The sequence below is a fragment of the Mauremys mutica genome, chromosome 16 (genome assembly GCF_020497125.1).
Source record: "Mauremys mutica isolate MM-2020 ecotype Southern chromosome 16, ASM2049712v1, whole genome shotgun sequence".
NCBI classification, from domain to species: domain Eukaryota; kingdom Metazoa; phylum Chordata; order Testudines; family Geoemydidae; genus Mauremys; species Mauremys mutica.
This window is the reverse complement of record NC_059087.1, coordinates 31,939,123-31,962,403: the sequence shown is the minus strand read 5'-3', so window position 1 is coordinate 31,962,403 and position 23,281 is coordinate 31,939,123. Positions and strand designations below refer to the sequence as shown.

Below are 23,281 nucleotides of genomic sequence, written 5' to 3'. Positions count from 1 at the left end.
TACTCAGGGGTGTGAAAAAACACAAGTTTTACTGGCATAAGTGGTAGTGTGCACAGCGTTACGTGGGTGGGAGAGCTTCTCCCACTGACATTGCTACTGCTGCTCATTGAGGTGGTTTTATTATATTGACAGGAGAGCTCTCTCCTCTCCCCCATCAGCACAGAGTGGCTACACAAGCTATTTTACAGCATACAGCGGTGTAAGCTCACTACATGGCCTTACTCCTGTTAGAACTCCAGAGCCAACACAAGAGCTGGCTTGTATTCTGTTATCCATCATACTTGTTTACCAAGTTTCACTCAGTTACATCTGTGCAAACCTACTTATTGCAATAGGATTTTAAAAGTGTCACTGAGGACAACATAATATTTATCACACCTCTTGACTACATTTTTTTTAAATGTTCCTTTCACCTGCAGGTCTGCTGTCTTCTGGAAAAGGGAAACTTTTTTGAACAGTGAAATATTACAAATTTGTGACATATGAATGGAGCCAGACTTCAATTAGATTTCCACTCTAAATCCAGTTTAGATTTTTTTTATTGAGGAGACTAGTTTTGCAATGCTAAGTTAGTAAGTATCACAAATGATTGTATAAGATGCAGGTTTTTACAAACCAGAGAGATCTGAAACATGAAGGAAACCCCAAAGCAACTTATTAAGAATTCAACAGATGTTTATATTTCCATGACTGAAGATTCCCAGATTTTCAGTTTTTTCCAGACACAGTAGATCAAAACTGGAAGAAAAGGAGAAGCTCTGCAGCACTGTGTGAACTAAACACCTCCAAATCATACGATGCTCTCATTGGAGTACCAAGGGATTAATCAAGATTCCAGTCCAAAGCAAAAAACCACCACACCCCCACACAAAAACTACTGTACTCTACAGTGCAGTACCCTGTACCCAAACAATAACTGACAAACCAAAACCTACAAGAAATGTCAGTGGCCAGAACAGACATTAAAATGTTTACCTTGCCCCTTCCAAAGAGACACCACTAGGACTCTCTCCAAAATGAAAAGGTACATTATCTTCCTGTGAGAGTTAGTCTAATAAAGAAGGTTCACTGAATATAGACAAAGAGGATGATTTAATTATAATGGGTATCCAACCAGAATGTAATGACCTATTGACTGGAATTTGCTGTCACCAGCAGTATGAACAGCAGCGGTGACTGAGAAAATTCAGTACTTGAACTTTCCCCAAATATGCTATTTGCTTAGACTCATGACTAATAGGTCCACATTCCACCATATAATTGAAAGACAAAAACCCAATACACTCAGATTTCAGTTTGCGCCTTTCTGATCATTACATGGAATACTCACTCATAGTGCAGTTAGATTTATCCATTCTTAAGGAAATGCAAAAAGGCTGTTTAATATTTACAATGAACAATGAAATGAGCCAAAAATGCTGCAGCTACAGATCAATACGTTCACTTAACATCCAACAAGGGCACATGATTGTTTACCTTCACATGTGGTGGGGATGTAAATCAAAAACTTTTAAACACAACAGGTTCAGCCAGTTTAATAAAGTTAAATTACCTGTCTAAGTACTAGAGAGATAAGGTTTCAAGTAGTATAACAGTCCTGCTCTGTTCTAGATCTATTGCTCAGCCAAGAAACCCTGCTATTGCTTCTGATACAGGTCAAGGAAGAACTTTTCAGCAAAGCTGCCTTTGGGACACAGTGGATGCAGCTGAACCCAGTAGTCTCCACTTTTGGAGGAATGGATTTTCATGAAAGTCACCTCTAGTCCTCCTTATAAACTTTAAGTAGGTTATTTTGAAGATTCTCAGTTCATTAAGCATGTAATGGCACTGAAAGTATTCAAAAGAGAACAGCATGTGCTCTAGACATACTACACTGTAGCTAATGTTATTAGTTATAACAAATCAGTGTTAACTATATGTGAATGCAGAGGTTTCAATCATCATACGCTCGACTAGATAAATGCCCTAAATATTTTTTTATAACCAGGCTGGCAAAGCTATGTGGCATCCCACATCTATTTTTGGTATAAGTTTCAATGAGTAGCAACACATTTCCAATTCAAATTCAATGAACAGAGATGCCATTGGCACACACTCCTAGATCCAGTGCTGCCACAAGGAATTAAAGGAAGTGATCAAGCTGCTATGGGCCTCTCCTTCCAGCAACCACTTCTGAGAGCATGAGGAAGACTGCTGGAAGTGTGGCTCCTGCTCCCCACCCACAAGCATACCCTAGAGAAAAACACAAATACTTGGAGTATTCTCCAGGCTTTGCTACCAAAGCTGGAGGATGCCACAACTGGGCCCCAGTTCAACACTCAAGTGCTAAAAAGCAATTGTTACCCATCAAATTAAGTCATTTGGACAATGGATCAATTGTTGAAGACAGTTGCTTACTCCCTCTGTGCATCCAAAACTAAAATCTGAAAAGTTACTGTTAGTTTCATTTTTATCCTCAGATACTGATGTTAAATTATCAGCCCATCTATGTACTGTGCAGATGAACCTATATTTGTCTGTTTTTAAAATACATTAAAGGCCACAACAGGAACTGCAATCACGAATAGTTTGTTCCACATGTGACAAAGTTCCTCCTCTACCTTGGTGGGTCCTGACCTTATTGGCGGATTTGCTCACCTCACAGATTTACCCTGTGGGTCAGGAAACAGCCCAGAGACCTTCCCCTCTGGTTGAAGTCACAGTCCAGGTCAATTCCTCCTGTGTCTGATCAGGAGTTGGGAGGTTTGAGGGGAACCTGGGCCCGCCCTCTACTCCGGGTTCCAGCCCAGGGCCCTGTGGATTGCAGCTGTCTATAGTGCCTCCTGTAACAGCTGCATGACAGCTACAACTCCCTGGCCTACTTCCCCATGGCCTCCTCCAAACACCTTCTTTATCCTCACCACAGGACCTTCCTCCTGGTGTCTGATAATGCTTGTACTCCTCAGTCCTCCAGCAGCTCATTCTCAGCTCCTTGCGCCTCTTGCTCCTCACACGCACACCTCACTGACTAACTGGGAGGCTTTTAACTAGTTCCAGCCAGCCCTTGATAGCTTCATTGATTGGCTTCAGGTGTCCCAATCTCCACTGTCTTCTAGAAAGATCTTAATTGGCCCCAAGTGTCTTGATTAACCTGGAGCAACTGCCATTTGGTTACCATGGTACCAGGGATTTGTTTAGCCTGGGGCTAACATACCTGTTCCTCACTACTTTACTGTAGCCATCTGGCCTTGCCCCATCACATACACAATTACCTTCTGTGCAAATAAACTGCTCTTAAACTCCCTTCATGCCCTGTCCTTTGTTACTGTATGGTCAGTTCATGCTCTTAGTTTTGTTCATATTACCCTTCTGAATAATTTCATATCAGCCACTTGATGAACACCTCAGTCATTAAGGTTTTGATCTCTTCTTTTCCTATTGTGGTTTTAAGTTGAGTGCATGATTGTGAGGGAAGTGACATTTTGGAGCCCTGCGTGCAGTTGTGCAGAAGCCCCAGGAAAGAATCTCAGTCTGGAGGGCAGGGCAGACAAGGCTAAACCAGCAGACAGTTTGCTGGGAGCTGAGCTCTACCACTACTCAGCTCGTGAACTCTCTGCTGCCTGAAACTCTGAGGAGGAATTTAAAACATACAGCCTCACACAGCTTAGGTACTAGGGTCACATAAGAGGGACTCCAGTGCCCTGCATGGTGACCTTCATCCCTCCCTTCCACTCTACAAGGATAGCTTGGAAAACTATTGCTTACCCCATTCCCCTCCATAACTCAATATTACAGATTCTTCAGTTTTAAGTTCTGCCCTCCACTTCTCTGCAAGGCAGTTCTGTCCTCCCTATGTGGCTGGTATGAAGCACTTCTATGACTAAGGTCACGAACAGTGGTAGAGGGAGCTGTTCAATACCAGCTGGGGGAAAGGAAAAGCATTTGGAGGCCAAGGGTCCAATCTTCCTCGCTAGACACAGAAGAGGGAATATTTTTATTCCTTCCTAAAATGTTGCAATCCCACTTAAGTATAAAATTAAATGCCACTAATATACACCTGATTTTCCAACCTCCCAGTTACAGCTCCTGCAGCTATTATCCTCATTGCCCTTTTCTGTTACTGTTTCACTTTGATATCCTCTCTAATATGCCCAAATGTGTGTACACAACTCCAGGTTTCATCTCAGAATCAGCTGGATTAGAAGAGATGCCTAGCAGGACTCCATTGTGAAATGATTTTGTTAGCCTTTTTACATCACTCTCTTCTGGCCTAGGTTATTTATTATTATTCTCCATTATTTCAAGACAGGGGTCCCTTAGTTTTCCCTCACCATTATGAATTGCGACCACTTCACCAATGTACAAAAGATGGAAAGATTCAAGTTTTTCACTACATTCACAAAGGAATCCTGAGTATTAGTTAGTCCAACACTAGGCTCTCTCACTCCCAGCGTACACAGCCCACAAAAAGGGCCAAACGCTACAGTGTCTGTTATTAGCTAAGTTACAAATAGGCTTGGAAGATAGTTGGAATCCCCAAACCAAAATAATATATCTACATCTATATCTATAAACTGAAGAATCAGTTTTTTCCTATTATAGTGTAAGTTATGCAAGCCTTACAAAGGAGAAAAGGTCTTTAAAATAATTCTTTGAGACTGAGAAAGATGGTACTAGGTAGGGGGAGAACGTGGAACAGTTATAAACAAGATCAGGGCAGAAGGATTTCAACTTGACGCTGTTCAAGTTGAATGTGATTGTACAATTCAAGAGGCAAAGGCAAAAATATGGGAGAGAAGAGGTCATACGTACACACGGTCAACATTATGTAGGACCTTGGAGGGGAAGACCAGGAACTTGAACTTAACTCAATGGATGGTAGAAGCTTTTGAAAGGATAGACTGATGGGTTGGAAAAAATCTGGAGGAGGGAGCGAGAAGTCTAGTAGTGGCATTTAAGCTTAGATAGTTCGCGTTCAGAGTATCTGACAATCTTTTGTTTGTAAAGTGCTTAGCACAGTAGGACCCTGGTGTCATTGGGGTCCCTAGGTGCTACTTCAACACAAATAAAGCTAGAGACAGCATGGACAAAGTTATGCAGCAGGGAGCAAGAAAAGGGGGGGGGATTTTGGTAATGATTCACAGCAAGAAATGAGAACTTAAAACCTGAATGTATGCAATTTAAAATAAAATTGTGAACAGGATGACACAATTGTCCCCCCCATATCCAGTAAGTACTGGGTAAAAAAATTTCAAGCCCTGCTGGTGGCATTGTATGATGTACAGATTACTCACAAAGCTTCACCAAGCAAACATTGCTGCAACAAAGCATGAGTATTCTGGTATATAGTCTGCTTACAAATTCAGAAGCTGTTGTACACAGCTCATTAATGACATTTCTTCGAGACAAGTGTTTTCCTGTAGCAGTTAATATGTACGCTGATTCACTGGATGAATCATTAAAATTCTAAGATAAACCATTACATCTGATTTCTGGTGTATCAAACATTTCTAAATGAATAAAAAGCCCAAGCCAACAGGGGAGGGAGGGATAGCTCAGTGGTTTGAGCACTGGCCTGCTAAACCCAGGGTTGAGAGTTCAATCTTTGAGGGGGCCACTTAGGGATCTGGGGCAAAAATCTGTCTGGGGATTGGTCCTGCTTTGAGCAGGGGGTTGGACTAGATGACCTCCTGAGGTCCCTTCCAATCCTGATAGTCTATGATTAAAAAAAAATGGATGTGTATGAAAACAAAAGTTAAGGATTTGTTTAAGGAGAAGTAGGGAAGACTGAATTCAGACAAACTAGTGAATAGCTTCATTTTTTAATATGTTAATCATTTAGTCAATAAAGTTGTGGCAACAGAACAAGGGCAGAAGTACAGTAAGCCCCCAAACTAGTATCTACCTCTACAAAATCGGGGATTATTTTCTGATCTCAAAGTAGCATTCACCCAACTGTGTGAATAATTTCAGATGTTCACTTAATTCTGCATACCAATTCCCCAAATAAAATATTAAAACAACTAATTTTCCAGTTCTGTCCCCAGTGATGGTCCAAAACAATCTAGAACTATATGAACATGGATCTCCGTTGCTACTTCAGTTTAGAGGCAAAGTGCTGCTAGAACTACCTTTACTTGACAAAAAGTTAAAACACAAGCTTTAGTGTGAGACTAGTCTCCTAATCCCTCTAAACAGAATTTGATGCACATCCCCAACAAGCCACTATCGCACTATTCATATACATCAGAAGACAATCTGAAGAAAATATCACAGAAGAAACAGGAAGACTAAGCCAGCATCACCAGTAAGGAAGTTCATCACTACTCACACAGTTTTAAAGATAAAGATAGCAAAAGGCAGTCTGCAGAGTTACAGAAGTTAGTAATGACAGTGAAATCTCATTTTTTTATTTTTTTATTTATTTTTTTTAAAAGGTGGGAGAGAGCACTGAAAACCACAGCGAGACATGATGTACAAGCAACAAAGCCAAATTAGATATTTTCTTCTAAATTTACCTGCTGATTGTTTCTGCACTAGAGCCTGCAAGTCCACTTTAGATCTAGGTCCCCTGACCTCTTATTTCCTTCCTGCTTTCTAGTTATAATTTTACAGGTATTTTTGGGTACCTATGAAGATTTCAATTGGTATCATAGGAGCAAACTCACGAAACAGTTTAATTGATGTTTATATTTTAAAAGTAGAAATTGAAACCAGAAGTCTATTTTCTATTTTTACCCTATAACAATTTCATTTGATTTTGAGTCAAGACAACACTGTACATGTTTCTTTTTATTGCTCAGTGATTCTGATGTTCCCCTGGTGTTATATGGACTGGTAATCTTCTAGGTCACTCCAGTCCTCAACTCTGGGAGCCAGCCTTACCCTGCTCTGCTTTGAGAACCCCAACTCCTGGGCTATTCATGCACAGCCTCTAGCATGTAAGCTGCTCCCAACTACATGAGTGAGCACTTTTGGCCAGCCGCTGCTTGGATTGTGCAACCGAATGACACCAACCAATATTGCCAGTCCCAGACACAACCTTAAGAACCTCCATTTTGCAGTGTCCAGTTATGCCCGCTGGACACTGCAAGCTTATGAGTTTGTCAATTTAACCAATAAATTGATATGTACCAGGCTTGTTATCCCAAGGGGAGTCTGACATGCTTCCAACCAAACACACAGCTTCAGATAGAACAAACAAATTTATTAACTACAAAAGATATCACTTAATCTAAGTCAAAGCACAACAAGTCAGATTTGGTCAAAAGAAATAAAAGCAAAATGTATTCTAAGCTGATTTTAACACTTTCAATGTCCTTACAAGTTTAGTTACCTCATTGCAATCCCAAACTGACCAAAGGACCCGGGGGGGGGGTTGGGGGGGGGAGGTGGTGACGGGTGACTCACTCAGAGACTAACAGATCCTTTTGTTGTTGCCTAGGCCAGCATCCTTTGTTCCTGTGAGGCTGGGCTGGCTTTGTCCCATACATGCCCTGATGAGGTGTGAACTGCCCCTCTGCTCCTGGAGAGTTTTTGCCTGCGCTTGTTTTAAGCCATGAAGACACATTTTCAGCCTTCTAACTATATACATGAAATTAAAACCTATAACATTACTATAACAATGCTCAGTGCTTCAGGAGCCTTCCAAAGGCACCCAACATGACAAATGATTATATGGTATCCAATGAAAAATATAAGGATGAACATGGGGGTGCAGGGTGCTCCCCTGAGGTACAGAGCGTCACAGTGTGAGTGCCTTTTCAGAGGCATAGAGTTCTGTGGCACCTTATAGACTAACAAACGTATTGGAACATGAGCTTTCGTGGGTGAATACCCACTTCATCGGATGCATGTATTCACCCACGAAAGCTCATGCTCCAATACGTTTGTTAGTCTGAGGTGCCACAGAACTCTTTGCTGCTTTTACAGATCCAGACTAGCACGGCTACCTCTCTGATTTCAGAGGCATGTTTCATTACCACTTAAGGGACATATCAACGTAAATAAATATTAGTTGAGTAGTCTGAGGTACCATCCTTTGCCTCTGAACTCAGTGTTTTACAATTATATTTTTCCTTCTATATTTTAACTCCCCTACTCTTGTGTAAAAAGGCCAACCCCAAACACATACTGCACACAAATTTCTCTATTCTCAGTTCCATTAATAACTAATATTTTGACAAACTCCGACAACCACCACTTCAACTTTTTTTCAGTTTGAAGTGTCCTGTTACTCATCAATCCCAGACTGTATCAAATTTAAATTCAAACTCAACTGTACAGCTTTAAACAGAGGAAATTCGTTAATAGTCATTTGTGGCCCAGTTCTGCTTGCCCATTCTCTTCCAAGAACTTTTATAAAACTAAATCATGTTCAAAGAATCTCTTGTCAAACAGTTTGAATTAATTCACAAACTGAATGCTATATTATCCACTATAAATATGAGGTTAGTGATAGCATAGTTTGAGTCTCATTAAAGTACATATACATGTTCACTGAATCTTTAGAGACTATCAGAGTGCCAAAGCCAGGTTCTGTACTAACTTTGTTAACTTGTGTATGTTTGATAAAACAGGATTTGTTTAAATGAGATATTGCTCATTAAATGAGATATTGTATTGTTATCCAAATAAATATTAATTCTGAGAGAACACTGAAGCGGGATGTATATGGTTCCAGTCAACAACCTGACCCACTGTTGCTAGATCTGTGTGCCAACCTCAAATTCTGTAGGTCACAGATTTTGAAGTACCTTTTTCCCAGAATTGATGTGGCATCTATACATTAGATTTTGTATACTGGATTATATTTAGTTACAGGTAAATTACGCTTTTAATAGAACAGAAATAAAAAAGAAAGGAACAGCTCTGTTCTTGGAACAGTGAAACGTTAGCCTTCTAAGAGAGTCAACTAAGGAAACAGAGCAACAAAAACTAATTAAGACTCAAAAGTGCTAATTAAGGTCTAGCCCTGCTCTCCCCAAAACCATAGCTTCCAAAATGATGATTCCAAGTCCCAGCACACAAGAAACTTGCCCAGAAATGGCAAGAAAAAAGTGCAGATTTCTCCCAGAGACTAAGGTGAAGGATAAGGAGGGATTCCAATCAAGTTACTGTCCCTGGATACTAGTTACGTGGCTTTGCCTTTCATCTCAACTTCTGGCCATGGGACATTTTAAGGCCTCCACACCCCTAGCCCAGCAGCTGGAAAGGAAAAAGAGTTATTTACTTGTAGAAATTCCCTGACTGCTACATGAGTCTCCACTACTCTACACCTACACCCCCATCAACAGTAAAAGGAAACAAATCTCTGCTACTCTACACTTCCTCCAGCTTCCATTGCCAAGTGCTGTGCTACTCATAGCTTTCTTGAGCAGCTGGAGCACACAAAAAAATATTCTTGACAGTTTCCCAGCTGCTACCTACATAAGTATGAATAGAAGTCTAGTCTTGCTTTACTGTTCTTTGCCAGAACTACAAGCAGAGGCTTTCTGCAGTCTCAGAAAGATCACTGTGCCACTCTACATTCAGTTTGCATTTGGAAGGGATATTTTGCCAGCATAAGGGCAGGAAATTTCCCACCCCACCCCAAAGAAGTTAAAGCTTGAATTCTGATATCTTCAGACCCCTACTTGCCATTAAAAGCCTTTCACTGCCAAGTTAATTTTTCAAGTGTTTGAATTAGCACAAAACAACCCTTGTGTCTGTTGGCAATTACCCTCAACCTACCAGCAATTTTGTGGCATCACACCAAAGATATCAAGTTCTCGATAAATAGTATTTGATTTCACCACACAGAGAATTAGAGAGAGAAGCATATTTCCTCAGTGCAATGCATACCCCCCAGTGCCATTTCCAGAGCAATACAAAGTTATATTTACAGTTTTCTGGGAATCACTGGTCAGCCTATTTTCTAAAGGGGTAAAGCTACAGCTGACTCTCAAACAAAAAACTGCTTTCTGAAATCAATACTTGTCAGCCTCCAACTCTTCACACAATCGAAACAAAGCAGCTAGCAAAGTATAAACGTTTGGCACAAAATAAAATTCAAATGCTGAATTTTTATGACTTGTTTTTGATAAGTGTACACAAGTGTAGTAAAGAACATCTGGGTGATATAAACATGGATACTTAAATCAAAGTTTGTTTCTGAACCAAAGTAACACTATTAACTAAGCTAACTACAGACAAAATTAAGAAGGAATCAGTGCATATCTACAAGGACTTATAAGAACCTTTAGCTCTAGCTTAAAATACCACCTCTTCTGATATAATCAGCAACACTGTACCAATTGGAGTTACATGCACTGGAATATAGTTCTGTAATTTAAATTAGCAAGAGGTGTCATGTCTCTTCTTCATACCTAATAAGGTGATCCCATAAGCCTAACCACAGTTTTGCTCTGAAAACACAATAGTATCAGTTTTGAATTCCTCCTCAGCTTTGCATCTCTCCCTATACAGCCAGTAAAACTTTAAAATGCTCCATCCTTTCCAACCCTCTAGTAACAGAAAATACCTTGTTTATCACCACATGAAATGGCACAGCACTAACTGATCTTCCCTAACTCTGGTAACATAGCACCATGCCATGTCACTTCCCCCTTCACAGCAAAACACCACACAGAACTGTTCCTTCCAGGCTCCTTAGACTCTTGGAGAAGTGCCTCTCCACCACCCTCAATGACCATGTAAGATGGATAAGATCTTTTGATACTGTGATAATCTGGCATTTTACCTCTACCTTCAGCAACTTGGAGACACCCCTCCCCTATATCTTCTGCAATGAGATACTGCCATTTTCAAACCCATATAAATGGACAACTTCTCTCCAGCTGCAACCGCCATCAACAAATTTAAAAATATTAAAGCTAATGTTTACAAAAATGATATAGTATGTAGGTTGGGAGAAGAGTGTCTGTACATCTGGGTATAGTGCTTAGATTATCCACAAATACAAAAAAGTTAGTTTTTTAAATGTTATATGCTACACAGAGTACATAATCAGCAATAACCCGAATTTAAGTGAACAGATTTAACAATACAGTTTAGAAATAAGAATCCAAATACTCAGGTACATGACTCATGAAAAGTTGTACAGAGATTTGTTTGTGCAAAGCAAAATACACCTCTACCTCGATATAATGCTGTCCTCGGGAGCCAAAAAATCTTACCGCATTATAGGTGAAACCACGTCGTACTGAACTTGCTTTGATCCACTGGAGTGAGCCGCTCCCGGCCCGGAGCACAATATATCCGAATTCGTGTTATATCGGGTCGCATTATATCGGGGTAGAGGTGTATATTAATTGAATGGAGATTGTCCCTCAGTAATTTGAGAATTAGGTTGGTTGTCCATTTAGAAAATACAATCCATGAGGAATACTACACATTCATAGTTTGCACAACATAATTCCCTGCATAAGAAGAAACTACTTAAACACTGGTCTTTGAATCTTTAAAGCAGTGCAACAATGAAGATGGGTAGTACTGATGGCGCTCCAGGGTAGGATCATACAACACTTGAGAGAGAGAGAGAAAGAAAATATCCAGGCTTATGTTTTCAAGAACAATAAGCAAGCTCAAGATCTAAATCCCTTTAGAGAATTTAGGAAGGGGGACCTGCATAGCTAAATGCTAGAGAAACTCCATAATATACAGAAATACTAGAGCATTATATTAAAATGCTAAACCAACATGACACATATTGTAATATTTGACATGAGCTATTTTAGAGGGTCTTCCTCCCCACCCCCATCTTCTCTATTACCTGGACTAAGAATAATCTTCAGGAGGCCCCAGTGTTTATACTTTGAAGCCAACCTCTCCCTCACTGCCTCTCCCAAAATCCATGTGGATCAGATGATACTCTCACCACTGAGATGCCACAGCTACCTCTCAAGACTCAATCTGGAAGTGTCTTCTTTCAAACCCAACCTCCCTCCCTCGAAAACACAACATTGCCATTCCAAACACCACAGTAATTTAGTATCAGAGGGGTAGCCTTGTTAGTCTGGATCTGCTTTCACAGTAATCTAGTACTTGCCTCAGGAACAATCAGTGGGGCACAATCCTGTGCCGCATATCAAATTCTAGAAGCATTCTCCCCTTTCCACCCCAAATGGCCCCTCACAATAGCACCCCATAAAATAGCATAGTTCTGCACTCACATTCCTGTACTCTGCTAATACTCTTTCCCAGCCACTCCCAAACATTCCCTCATCTACACCATAAGAGCCAAGTTGTGCCACACGGCCCATCACATCAACACTCCTTGATCTGATTCAGGAAGGCAGGGGCCCCATTCTTGCTTCTGAACCAAAACCAGCATCCCTACCACGTGTGCATGGATCACAGGCTTACCACACAAGGGGAAAAGAGGGATGTCTGCATAGGTGGAGTGGAAGGAATTAAGGGAAAGTGTGTCTTGTCAGGAAGTTATTTATTTTATTTTTATTTTTAAGTGGCAAATAGACACAAAGATGATGTCTCTGCCTTAAGGGAAAGGGTTGAGGAACCTGACTTCTCCTCTCACTGGAGTGGTATCTACCATGTGGTGTACTTGGACATTTGATGGAAAAGTATGGGAGGTCTGGGAGGGGAGGAGAGAAGAAGCCAAGCCCTGGCTCCCTCTAGGAAGAGGATGGGAGAAGAGACATCTCTGATACAGGAGAAGCTCAGACTCCACAGCTCAGGGCTGGTCTACACTACAGGGGAAAATCGATATAAGATACGCAACTTCAGCTACGTGAATAACGTAGCTGAAGTCGAAGTAGCTTATATCGAATTACCTACCGTCCTCACGGCGCGGGATCAATGTCCGCGGCTCCCCATGTCGACTCCACTACCGCCATTCGGGTTGGAGGAGTTCCGGAGTCAACAGGAGCACGTTCGGGGATCGATATATCGCGTCTAGATGAGACGCGATATATTGATCCCCGAGAAATCGATTGCTACCCGCCAATACGGCGGGTAGTGAAGACGTACCCTCAGTCAGGCTCCCCACAGAGTACAGGGAGTGCCTGCTTAGATTCCCCTGACACATGGGGACAGTTACCTTTGTTCAGGGGAGTGGGAGAGGCAGTCAAGGCTCCACACACAGTAAGCAATAAAAACCTGAGCAACCCCCACTTGAGCCTGGATCCTTGGTATGGTGGGGAAGCAAAGGGGGTTGAGGGGGGACAATGCAGGCCCAATGCATAAAGAGGCACACACCAGTCTCCCTCTACAGCAGTGGTTTTCAGCCAGGGATACATGTACCCCTGAGGGTATGCAGAGGTTTTCTGGGGGTACATCAACTCATCTAGATATTTGCCTAGTTTTACAAGAGGCTGAGTAAAAAAACACTAGCAAAGTCAGTACAAACTAAAATTTCATACAATAACTTGTTTATACTGCTCTATATTATACTATACACTGAACTGTAGGTACAATATGAACATTCAAATTTATTTTATAATTATATGATTAAATAAGAAAGTAAGCAAGTTTTCAGTAACAGTGTGCTGTGACACTTCTGTATTTTTAGATCTGATTTTGTAAGAAGTAGGTTTTTTAAGTGAGGTGAAACTTGGGGGTAGGCAAGACAAATCAGACTCCAGGTAGAGCAGTCTGGAAAGGTTGAGAGAGACTGCTGTATAGGAGGCATAGGAGCGTCGCTGCCACATGGGAGGGAGGGAAGGAAGGAAGCCTGGACACCACCCACCTCAGCACCTAGGGGGAAGAAGCAGCCCTATGACCCCAGCGCACGCGCGCACACACGATGGAGTAACTTGCAGGAGCAAGGGGAAAGCCAGGTGCTGAGAACCCCGGTGGATGGACCCCAGGGTGGCTGCTGAAGGGATACAGCGGGCGGGCGGGCAGCCCATGCCTCACTACCGCACGCCAGAGAACAGCCAACCTTCCTTTATAAGGGGCTCTTGGGGGCACAGGCGATGACTCTGCCCCAGGCAGAATCTCTCCCCCGCCCCGGACGGGGGGCGGGGTGGGGCGCGGCAGGGGAGATGCAGCCCAGTGCCCCCCACCCCGCAAGGGGCAGCTCTGCCCGGGGCGCGGAGAGGAAGCCCAAGCCCCTTGCAGGAGCTGAGAGGCGGGGAGGGGCGTGCCCGTCCCAGGGCGAGCGGCAGCCTGGCCCGCACACCGGGCTCTGGGCCCGAGAGGGAGCCTAGGTCCCCGCGGGGTGGGCGGGGCGGACCAGAAAGCGGAGGGCCCCGTGCCTGGTCCGCAGCTCTCGGCCTCCGCGAGGAGCCCGCTCCGCCGCCGCTGACAGCCCGAGCAGCTCCCTCCCCTGCCAGGCCCGGGCCCGGCGGGCGCCAGGCGGTGGAGGCCCCGCTGCTGTCCCAGCCGAGTGTCTCCTTACCGTGCGACGGGGCATGGCGCTGAGCGCCCCGGGGCACGGCCTCCTGCCTGGGGCGGGGGCGACGGGTCGGGGTCGCCAGGCTGCTCTCCGCTGCCACCGCCTCCTCACAACCACAACAACATGGCGGCCGCTCAGCGCGCGGGCACGGGCGGCCAGGGAGAGGGGCGGGCCCGGCGGCGGCGCGCGGCCCGGGAGCGGGGCGGGCCCGTCCTCGGAGCTGTCCCTGTTCGTTCCCCGCGCTCTCCCCTCCGCCTTCCCTGCCCCCCAGCCTGCTCCGCCCAGCCCCGGCCGGCGCGGGTGGGTGTCCCCCGCGGTGGGGCGTCAAGCACCGGCTCCGGAGCCCTCCGCCTCGCCGTAGCGATGGGCCCAGGTAGAGCTTCTTGGATTCTTAACCTTTGTGATGAGAGGGGAAAGCACATGTTACGCAGCCGAGGAGGTTGGGAGGACAAAGGCCAGTCTCCTCAGTAGCCAGGCGGGCCCCTTTGAGTAGGGAACAGCCTTACCTCTGCGCCACTTCCTGCACTAACAGCTTCCTGAGTGGGTTTCAACCCTTAGCTAAGCCTAAAAATCACTGTAACAATCCACAGTCCCAGCTTTGGAGAAACAAAGATCCATTTGTCAGAGCAATTTCAGTCTGCCAGCTCCCTCTTGCTAGAGAGATTTAAATGGCTAGGTCTGTGGTTGGCCACAGACAGATTCTTCATGCAGAAGAAGTTACACAGCAACCCTAAAGGGATTGAATGCAAAGGGATAGCTGTAGACTCTTATCCAAATGGTATCACAAGTGACATCTATTCTCCTGATTATATGTGACCCCAAATCCTTGAAGTGTTACATCTGTGAATGGGAGAAACCAAGAGCCACTATAATTGTGCAAGACAAACCAGTGGTCTCTTCTCCTCCATCAAGCAACAGTCCTATCATTCTGTCTCCATAACTTTTCCACCATCACAGGACACACAATTACAAACCAGTTAAAAACTCCTCAATAATAGTTAGCCAACTGGTGTGCTGTAACCGCTACTCATCATGCTGACCAGTATTAGCTCAGTGCTTTCTGGTCTCTGCCTGCTATCTTACACAAGTGGTTCAGGGTTGAGAGTGTCTTATGTTTGTATAAGTGCCCAGTACAATGGGCTCTACAAATAAGTGATAGCCCTTGTGAGAAGAGGCTATGAGTTTTATCAATTTCCCCAGCATATTAAACAAAATCCTTGCCTCTGAACAATCTGTAAGACATGGATGCAAATAAAATAAAGTTAACTATATATTTCTAAATACAAAGTTAACACTTGCTGGTGGAAGGTGCTGGACCAAGAGCTTTGGAGCCTGTCTACGCAATAGACAGTGATCTGCAAAGCATGGCCTTCCCTTAACTTGCCCTATTTAGTCCTCACCCCTCCAAGGTAGAAAGAGGGGTTCTGTTTCCACAGCTTACTCCAAACCTTTCCTTCTCTACAGAATTCTCAAGAGGTTATTTGTGTTTGTGGTTTTATAATATGGACACCTATCCAAGATATAAACTGAGACCCACCTTTCACAGAGGATGATTAATATAATGGCCTTCAGACAATTAAACCAGATTTGAATTACCACTCTGTTAAAATTCTAGACTGAGGCCAGTATTGATCCCCAAGCCATTAAGTCCCCAACAAAGGTTCTTATACTACACATACCATACAGTCATCCTCTGAGCCTGTTTGCAAAAAGTCCTTCAATCAAAAAGAATCCCAGGCAACCTCTGGAACTAAAATAAACAGGTTCTTAGGATGGTGGGAAACACTTCTAACATTCCCTCTTGCAGGATCAGACAAGCAATTTCAAAATCACTTTTCCTCTAAGAAAATGGTTCAGGCAAACTAAACAAAGCAAATCCTAACACCCTCCCCCCCTTTCCTGGGGGGGGGACACTTGTATTCATCCTTTCTTCAGGATTAAGGCTCTAAAATTCCAAAGTCCCTTTCCTCTGGGATTAAAGTGAACAAATGAGGTATCATAGAATCTCAGGGTTGGAAGGGACCTCAGGAGGTCATCTAGTCCAACCCCCTGCTCAAAGCAGGACCAAACCCAACTAAATCATCCCAGCCAGGGCTTTGTCAAGCCTGACCTTAAAAACCTCTAAGGAAGGAGATTCCACCACCTCCCTAGGTAACCCATTCCAGTTCTTCACCGCCCTACTAGTGAAAAAGTTTTTCCTAATGTCCAACCTAAACCTCCCCCTCTGCAACTTGAGACCATTATTCCTTGTTCTGTCATCTTCTACCACTGAGAACAGTCTAGATCCATCCTCTTTGGAACCCCCTTTCAGGTAGTTGAAAGCAGCTATCAAATCCCCCCTCATTCTTCTCTTCTGCAGACTAAACAATCCCAGTTCCCTCAGCCTCTCCTCATAAGTCATGTGCTCCAGCCCCCTAATCATTTTTGTTGCCCTCCCCTGGACTCTCTCCAATTTATCCACATCTTTCTTGTAGTGTGGGGCCCAAAACTGGACACAGTACTCCAAATGAGGCCTCACCAGTGCTGAGTAGAGGGGAATGATCACATCCCTCGATCTGCTGGAAATGCCCCTACTTATACAACCCAAAATGCCATTAGCCTTCTTGGCAACAAGGGCACACTGTTGACTCATATTCAGCTTTTCGTCCACTGTAACCCCTAGGTCCTTTTCTGCAGAACTGCTGCCCAGTCATTCGGTCCCTAGTCTGTAGCAGTGCATGGGATTCTTCTGTCCTAAGTGCAGGACTCTGCACTTGTCCTTGTTGAACCTCATCATATTTCTTTTGGCCCAATCCTCTAATTTGTCTAGGTCCCTCTGTATCCTAGCCCTACCCTCCAGCGTATCAACCACTCCTCCCAGTTTAGTGTCATCTGCAAACTTGTTAAGGGTGCAGTCCACACCATCCTCCAGATCGTTAATGAAGATATTGAATAAAACCGGCCCTAGCACCGACCCTTGGGGCACTCCACTTGATACCGGCTGCCAACTAGACATGGAACCATTGATCACTACCCGTTGAGCCCGACCATCTAGCCAGTTTTCTATCCACCTTACCGTCCATTCATCCAGCCCATACTTCTTTAACTTGCTGGCAAGAATACTGTGGGAGACAGTATCAAAAGCTTTGCTAAAGTCCAGAAATAGCACATCCACTGCTTTCCCCTCATCCACAGAGCCGGTTATCTCATCATAGAAGGCAATCAGGTTAGTCAGGCATGACTTGCCCTTGGTGAATCCATGCTGACTGTTCCTGATCACTTTCCCCTCCTTTAAGTGGTTCAGAATTGATTCCTTGAGGACCTGTTCCATGGTTTTTCCAGGGACTGAGGTGAGACTGACTGGCCTGTAGTTCCCTAGATCTTCCTTCTTCCCTTTTTTAAAGATGGGCACTACATAAGCTTTTTTCCAGTCATCCGGGACCTCCCCCGATCGCCATGATTTTTCAAAGATAATGGCCAATGGCTCTGCAATCTCATCGGCCAACTCCTTTAGCACCCTCGGATGCAGCGCATCCGGCCCCATGGACTTGTGCTCGTCCAGCTTTTCTAAATAGTCCCAAACTACTTGTTTCTCCACAGAGAGCTGGTCACCTCCTCCCCATACCGTGCTGCAGAGTGCAGCTGTCTGGGAGCTGACCTTGTCTGTGAAGACAGAGGCAAAAAAAGCATTGAGTACACTAGCTTTCTCCACATCCTCTGTCACTAGGTTCCCTCCCTCATTCAGCAAGGGGCCCACACTTTCCTTGACTTTCTTCTTGTTGCTAACATACCTGAAGAAACCCTTCTTGTTACTCCTAACCTCTCCGGCTAGCTGCAACTCCAAGTGTGATTTGGCCTTCCTAATTTCACTTCTGCATGCCTGAGCAATACTTTTATACTCCTCCCTGTTTATTTGTCCAATCTTCCACTTCTTGTAAGCTGTTTTTTTGTGTTTAAGACGAGCAAGGATTTCACTGTTAAGCCAAGCTGGTCGCCTGCCATATTTACTTTTCTTCCTACACATCGGGATAGTTTGTTCCTGCAACCTCAATAAGGATTCTTTAAAATACAGCCAGCTTTCCTCGACTCCTTTCCCTGTCATGTTATTCTCCCAGGGGGCCTTGCCCATCAGTTCCCTGAGGGAGTCGAAGTCTGCTTTTCTGAAGTCCAGGGTCTCTGTTCTACTGCTCTCCTTTCTTCCTTGTGTCAGGATCTTGAACTCGATCATCTCATGGTCACTACCTCCCAGGTTCCCATCCACTATTGCTTCCTCTACTATTTCTTCCCTGTTTGTGAGCAGCAGGTCAAGAATAGCTTTTCCCCTAGTTGGTTCCTCCAGCACTTGCACCAGGAAATTGTCCCCTACACTTTCCAGAAGCTTCGTGAGGTGGAGCCCGTCTCTGCCAAGCAATCCTTCTTCTTGGAAGACCATCCCATGGTCAAAGAATCCAAACCCTTCTCTCCGACACCATCTGCGTAGCCGTTCGTTGATTTCCACGATTCGACCGTCTCTACCCTGGCCTTTTCCTGCCACGGGGAGGATAGACGAGAACAGGTAGTTGCTTTACAGACTCTTTCCCCATCACAGTAGCTGTTTGACTCTCCAGTCATTCACTAGCCAAGCAATTAATTTGCTCTTCCTCCTTTTATAACCACCAGGCTGGTCTCCTGGAAGGTTAATGGACTCCAGCTGATTTTGATCTTTGCTTATTAATCCTTGCCTCCCAGAATAGAATCATAGGCCTTGTCTACATGGGGAAATTGACCAGCATAAATCTTCCAGAATAAATTACTCCAATAGCTCCCCATGTGAACACTATTTCAGAATAGAATAGCTACTCCTGAATGTCTTATTTTGGAATAGCTATGCTGGCCAATGTATTTGTGTAGACAGGATCTGCTGCTACTAGGTTACAGATAAGTAAGATATCCTGTCACAGAACTCTTTCCAGAAGATGGTTTTAATGCAGTATTTTCTGATCTATGAGGTGGACACTAAGGGTTCGTCTACATTGCAATTAAACACCCAAAGCTGGCCCATATCAGCTGACTCAGGCTCACAGGACTCAGGCTAGGGGACTGTTTGATTGCTGTGTAGATGTCAGAGTCAGGCTAAGGTACCAGTTTTCCCTTAAACCAGTACTTCTGTAAATCACACAGCACTTGTGAGCACTTATAATAAAACAAAAGTAGGTTTATTTAAGAAAGAAGTACTAGAAACAAGAGAGAGTAATGGAAATAAATGGCTACAATGCAAAACAAAATGATCAAATGCAAACCTGGATCTACACTTATCAATCATTCCCTTTCCTGACTAATAAAGTAGATAGCCTAATTGAGCTTTTGGGAGGAAATCGACATAATTTATGTCACTCAGGAGTGTGAATAAACCACCCCCGAGCGACATAAGTTACTCTGACTTGTGCACAACATTATGTTGGCAGGAGAGCTTCTCTCCTGTCAGCATAGAGCATCTTCATCAGAAGCGCTGCAGCGTTGTACGTAACCAGGATGCAATTTTTAACACCTCATTCCATGGAGAGGATCTTTCTCCCTCCTCTCTTACATTGAAACAGATTTTTGTTTCTATTCGTAGACAAAGTGAACCCCTGCCTTGTTATAAAGATTCTTTTGTACCTTCAAGGGGTTTCAACTGTTTGCAGTTCTCTGGTTTTCCATTGAAAATCTGGGGATTGAGAAAGATTTAAAAATTGAGGCTTGTATTGCATTACTTGGTAAACAGGGCCAGGTGACAACTCCCTCCTGCCTGAATGGGCCATCATCGAGACACATTATCCCCTGGTGACTAATTTTTACTCCCAGTCTCTAAGCCTACTTTCAATATAAATACATTATTCTTTAAATACTACCCATATATACATATCACAATGATTATGAATCTTGACAAATTATGAACTTTCTGTAGATACCTTACATATTACTCTTTACAGATAAATGTCATGTAAGACGTGTTTGGTGTAGTGAGTTTGTCAGGTCTGAGATGAGAGTTGTTTGCAAAGGACAGGAGACCCTTTGCAAAAATCTGTGTCACTATGGGTCCTATAACGTAGCAGAGAAGAGCTAATGGCTGGAAGTTAAAGCTGGACAAATTCAGACAGGAAATAAGATGTAAATTTTTAACCGTGATGATAATTAACCATTGGAACAACTTACCGAGGGTCCTGGTGGATTCTCCATCACTGACAATTTTAAAAACAAAATTGGATATTTTTCTAAAAGATTTGTTCTAAGAATTATTTTGGAGAAATGCTATAGCCTATGTGATACAGGAGGTCAGAAGTACAGCGGTTCTCAAACTGTGGGTTGGGACCCCATTTTCATGGGGTCGCCAGGGCCAGTGTTAGACTTGCTGGGGCAAGAGGCTAAAGCCCATAGGCGTGCACACGGGGTGTGCCAGGTGTGCCCTCAGGGCTTTGGATCCGGCCCGTGGGACTTGCCCCTCCGTGGCGCCACAGGCCACACACCGCTGTCAAAAGCAACCTGGGGCCCTGGGGGTGGGGGGAAGAAGAGGGCTCCGAGAGTTGCTCCAGACACCGCCCCCCGCAGCTCCTATTGGCTGGGAACAGGGAACTGTGGCCAATGGGAGCCAGCCCTGGGCTCTCCCCCCCCCCGCCACCCCTGCCCTGGGCTTCCCCCTTCCCCCCAACCTGTGCCCTCCCCCCACCCCCCTGCTGCCCCAGCCCTGGGCTCTCCCCCCCCCACACCCCCTACCGCCCCAGTGCTGGGCTTCCCCCTTCCCCCCCCACCGGTGCCCTCCCCCCACCCCCCTTCCCCCTCACCAGTGCCCCCCCACACCTCCTGCTGCCCCAGCCCTGGGCTCTTCCCCCGCCAACCTTCACCCTCCTGCTGCAGCCCTGGGTCACTGGTAACTCGCTCCCAGGGCGGGTCATTCAGCAGGAATTTTGGATGCGCACAGAACACAGACAGGATTGGTTCCCATATGGTTACAGAGCTGCAATAAAGTGGAACAATTTTCAGCTTGTGTGACTGGAGGATATCTGGATGCATATTATAAGGCTGTCCTCCATAAATGAGGAAAAGTTAAGGTGCCTTGATTATTCTTTTGTTCCACTCTTTCTTTCTATGGGGAATTTGCCAATGCAGTATCACTGTCTTCCTTTTAAACAAACAAACAAAAAAAGGCAATGGCTGTTGAAGCTGAGAAGCTGAGCCATGGCTAAAATGGGGCTTCTCCAGGCTGTTAGTCTCCCCACTCAAGACAGAGCCTTAAAGATTTCCAGGGTCCCTGCCATAGAGTTTGGAGCCTGTAAGTCCTAGGACTGGCTCCCAGAGTCTCCAGCTCTGCCATGCACACTGCCCCAAGTTGGGGATCCCAGGGCTTCTAGAGTCCCAGATCAGCTGACCATTTGACAAATTAATGTCATAATAATAATAAGAAGAAGAAAAATAAACCAACTTATTTGCTTTAATAACACAGTAGAACCCTATTGTATGAACTAATTGAGGATTAAGGAATTCACAAAAATAAAAAAGTTTGTAAAATTTAATATCTCAAAATTACAGTCAGCATGGTGCATAAGTTGCATTCAGGTGCATTGTATCACTTTCTATGTGTCTTTCAAATCACTGTGAAGTGATTTCCAGCACACTGAAGGCATCAGAATGTGAAGGGATGTTGACTTGTTCTTCACTGACATCACTTGTTATGTGATTAATTTTTTCCCGTTGGTTCATATAACCTGTCATGAATAAGATTGAAGTTTGTAAAACTGAGGTTCAATTATACTTCTTTAGACCTTCTATAGAACCTTCTACTTGAGAATCCCAAAGTGCTGTAGGCATATATGCACCCCCTACCTCATAACAAAATGATGAAAATGTTATCACCTATAACACCTGTGACACTAGCAGATCAGCCAACCTGTGTATGACCCAGAACAACTTAACCAGAGGCATTACAATTGTATCCGGACAATTAACTTGTATGTGGACTTCAAAGAGATGTATTAGAGCAGCAATCATTAACCCATTCATTTGTAGTAATAGAAGTCAAGGATAGATGCTAAATGTGTTTGGCTGTGTACCTGTATCCTGTTAGAAGTTTACCAATGTAACCAAATGTTAGCAACAAGAAGAAAGTCAAGGAAAGTGTGGGCCCCTTGCTGAATGAAGGAGGGAACCTCGTGACAGAGGATGTGGAAAAAGCTAGTGTACTCAATGCTTTTTTTGCCTCTGTTTTCACAGACAAGGTCAGCTCCCAGACAGCTGCACTCTGCAGCACGGTATGGGGAGGAGGTGAACAGCTCTCTGTGGAGAAAGAAGTAGTTTGGGACTATTTAGAAAAGCTGGACGAGCACAAGTCCATGGGGCCGGATGCGCTACATCCCAGGGTGCTAAAGGAGTTGGCCGATGAGATTGCAGAGCCATTGGCCATTATCTTTGAAAAATCATGGCGATCGGGGGAGGTCCCGGATGACTGGAAAAAGGCTAATGTAGTGCCCATCTTTAAAAAAGGGAAGAAGGAAGATCCAGGGAACTACAGGCCAGTCAGTCTCACCTCAGTCCCTGGAAAAATCATGGAACAGGTCCTCAAGGAATCAATTCTGAACCACTTAAAGGAGGGGAAAGTGATCAGGAACAGTCAGCATGGATTCACCAAGGGCAAGTCATGCCTGACTAACCTAATTGCCTTCTATGATGAGATAACCGGCTCTGTGGATGAGGGGAAAGCAGTGGATGTGCTATTTCTGGACTTTAGCAAAGCTTTTGATACAGTCTCCCACAGTACTCTTGCCAGCAAGTTAAAGTTGTATGGGCTGGATGAATGGACGGTAAGGTGGATAGAAAACTGGCTAGATGGTTAGGCTCAACGGGTAGTGATCAATGGTTTATGTCTAGTTGGCAGCCGGTATCAAGCGAAGTGCCCCAAGGGTCGGTGCTGGGGCCGGTTTTGTTCAATATCTTCATTAACGATCTGGAGGA

The 23,281-nt window shown here is 44.3% G+C and overlaps 1 protein-coding gene across 7 annotated transcripts in view; it reads right to left on the bottom strand.

Moving 5' to 3' along the window:
• The window catches only part of MTMR3 (myotubularin related protein 3), a 220,682-nt gene extending 206,111 nt beyond the window's left edge, over positions 1-14,571 (bottom strand). For 4 of the 7 annotated variants that reach the window (XM_044989663.1, XM_044989669.1, XM_044989665.1 and 1 more), the window contains exon 1: positions 14,342-14,569. The gene's annotated coding sequence lies outside the window, so the exon portion shown is untranslated. Of the gene's footprint in view, positions 1-10,501; positions 10,519-14,341 lie in introns of those variants that run through there. The other 3 variants (XM_044989668.1, XM_044989667.1, XM_044989664.1) reach the window with 3 other exon arrangements.
• Between the last annotated feature and the right edge of the window lie 8,710 nt (positions 14,572-23,281).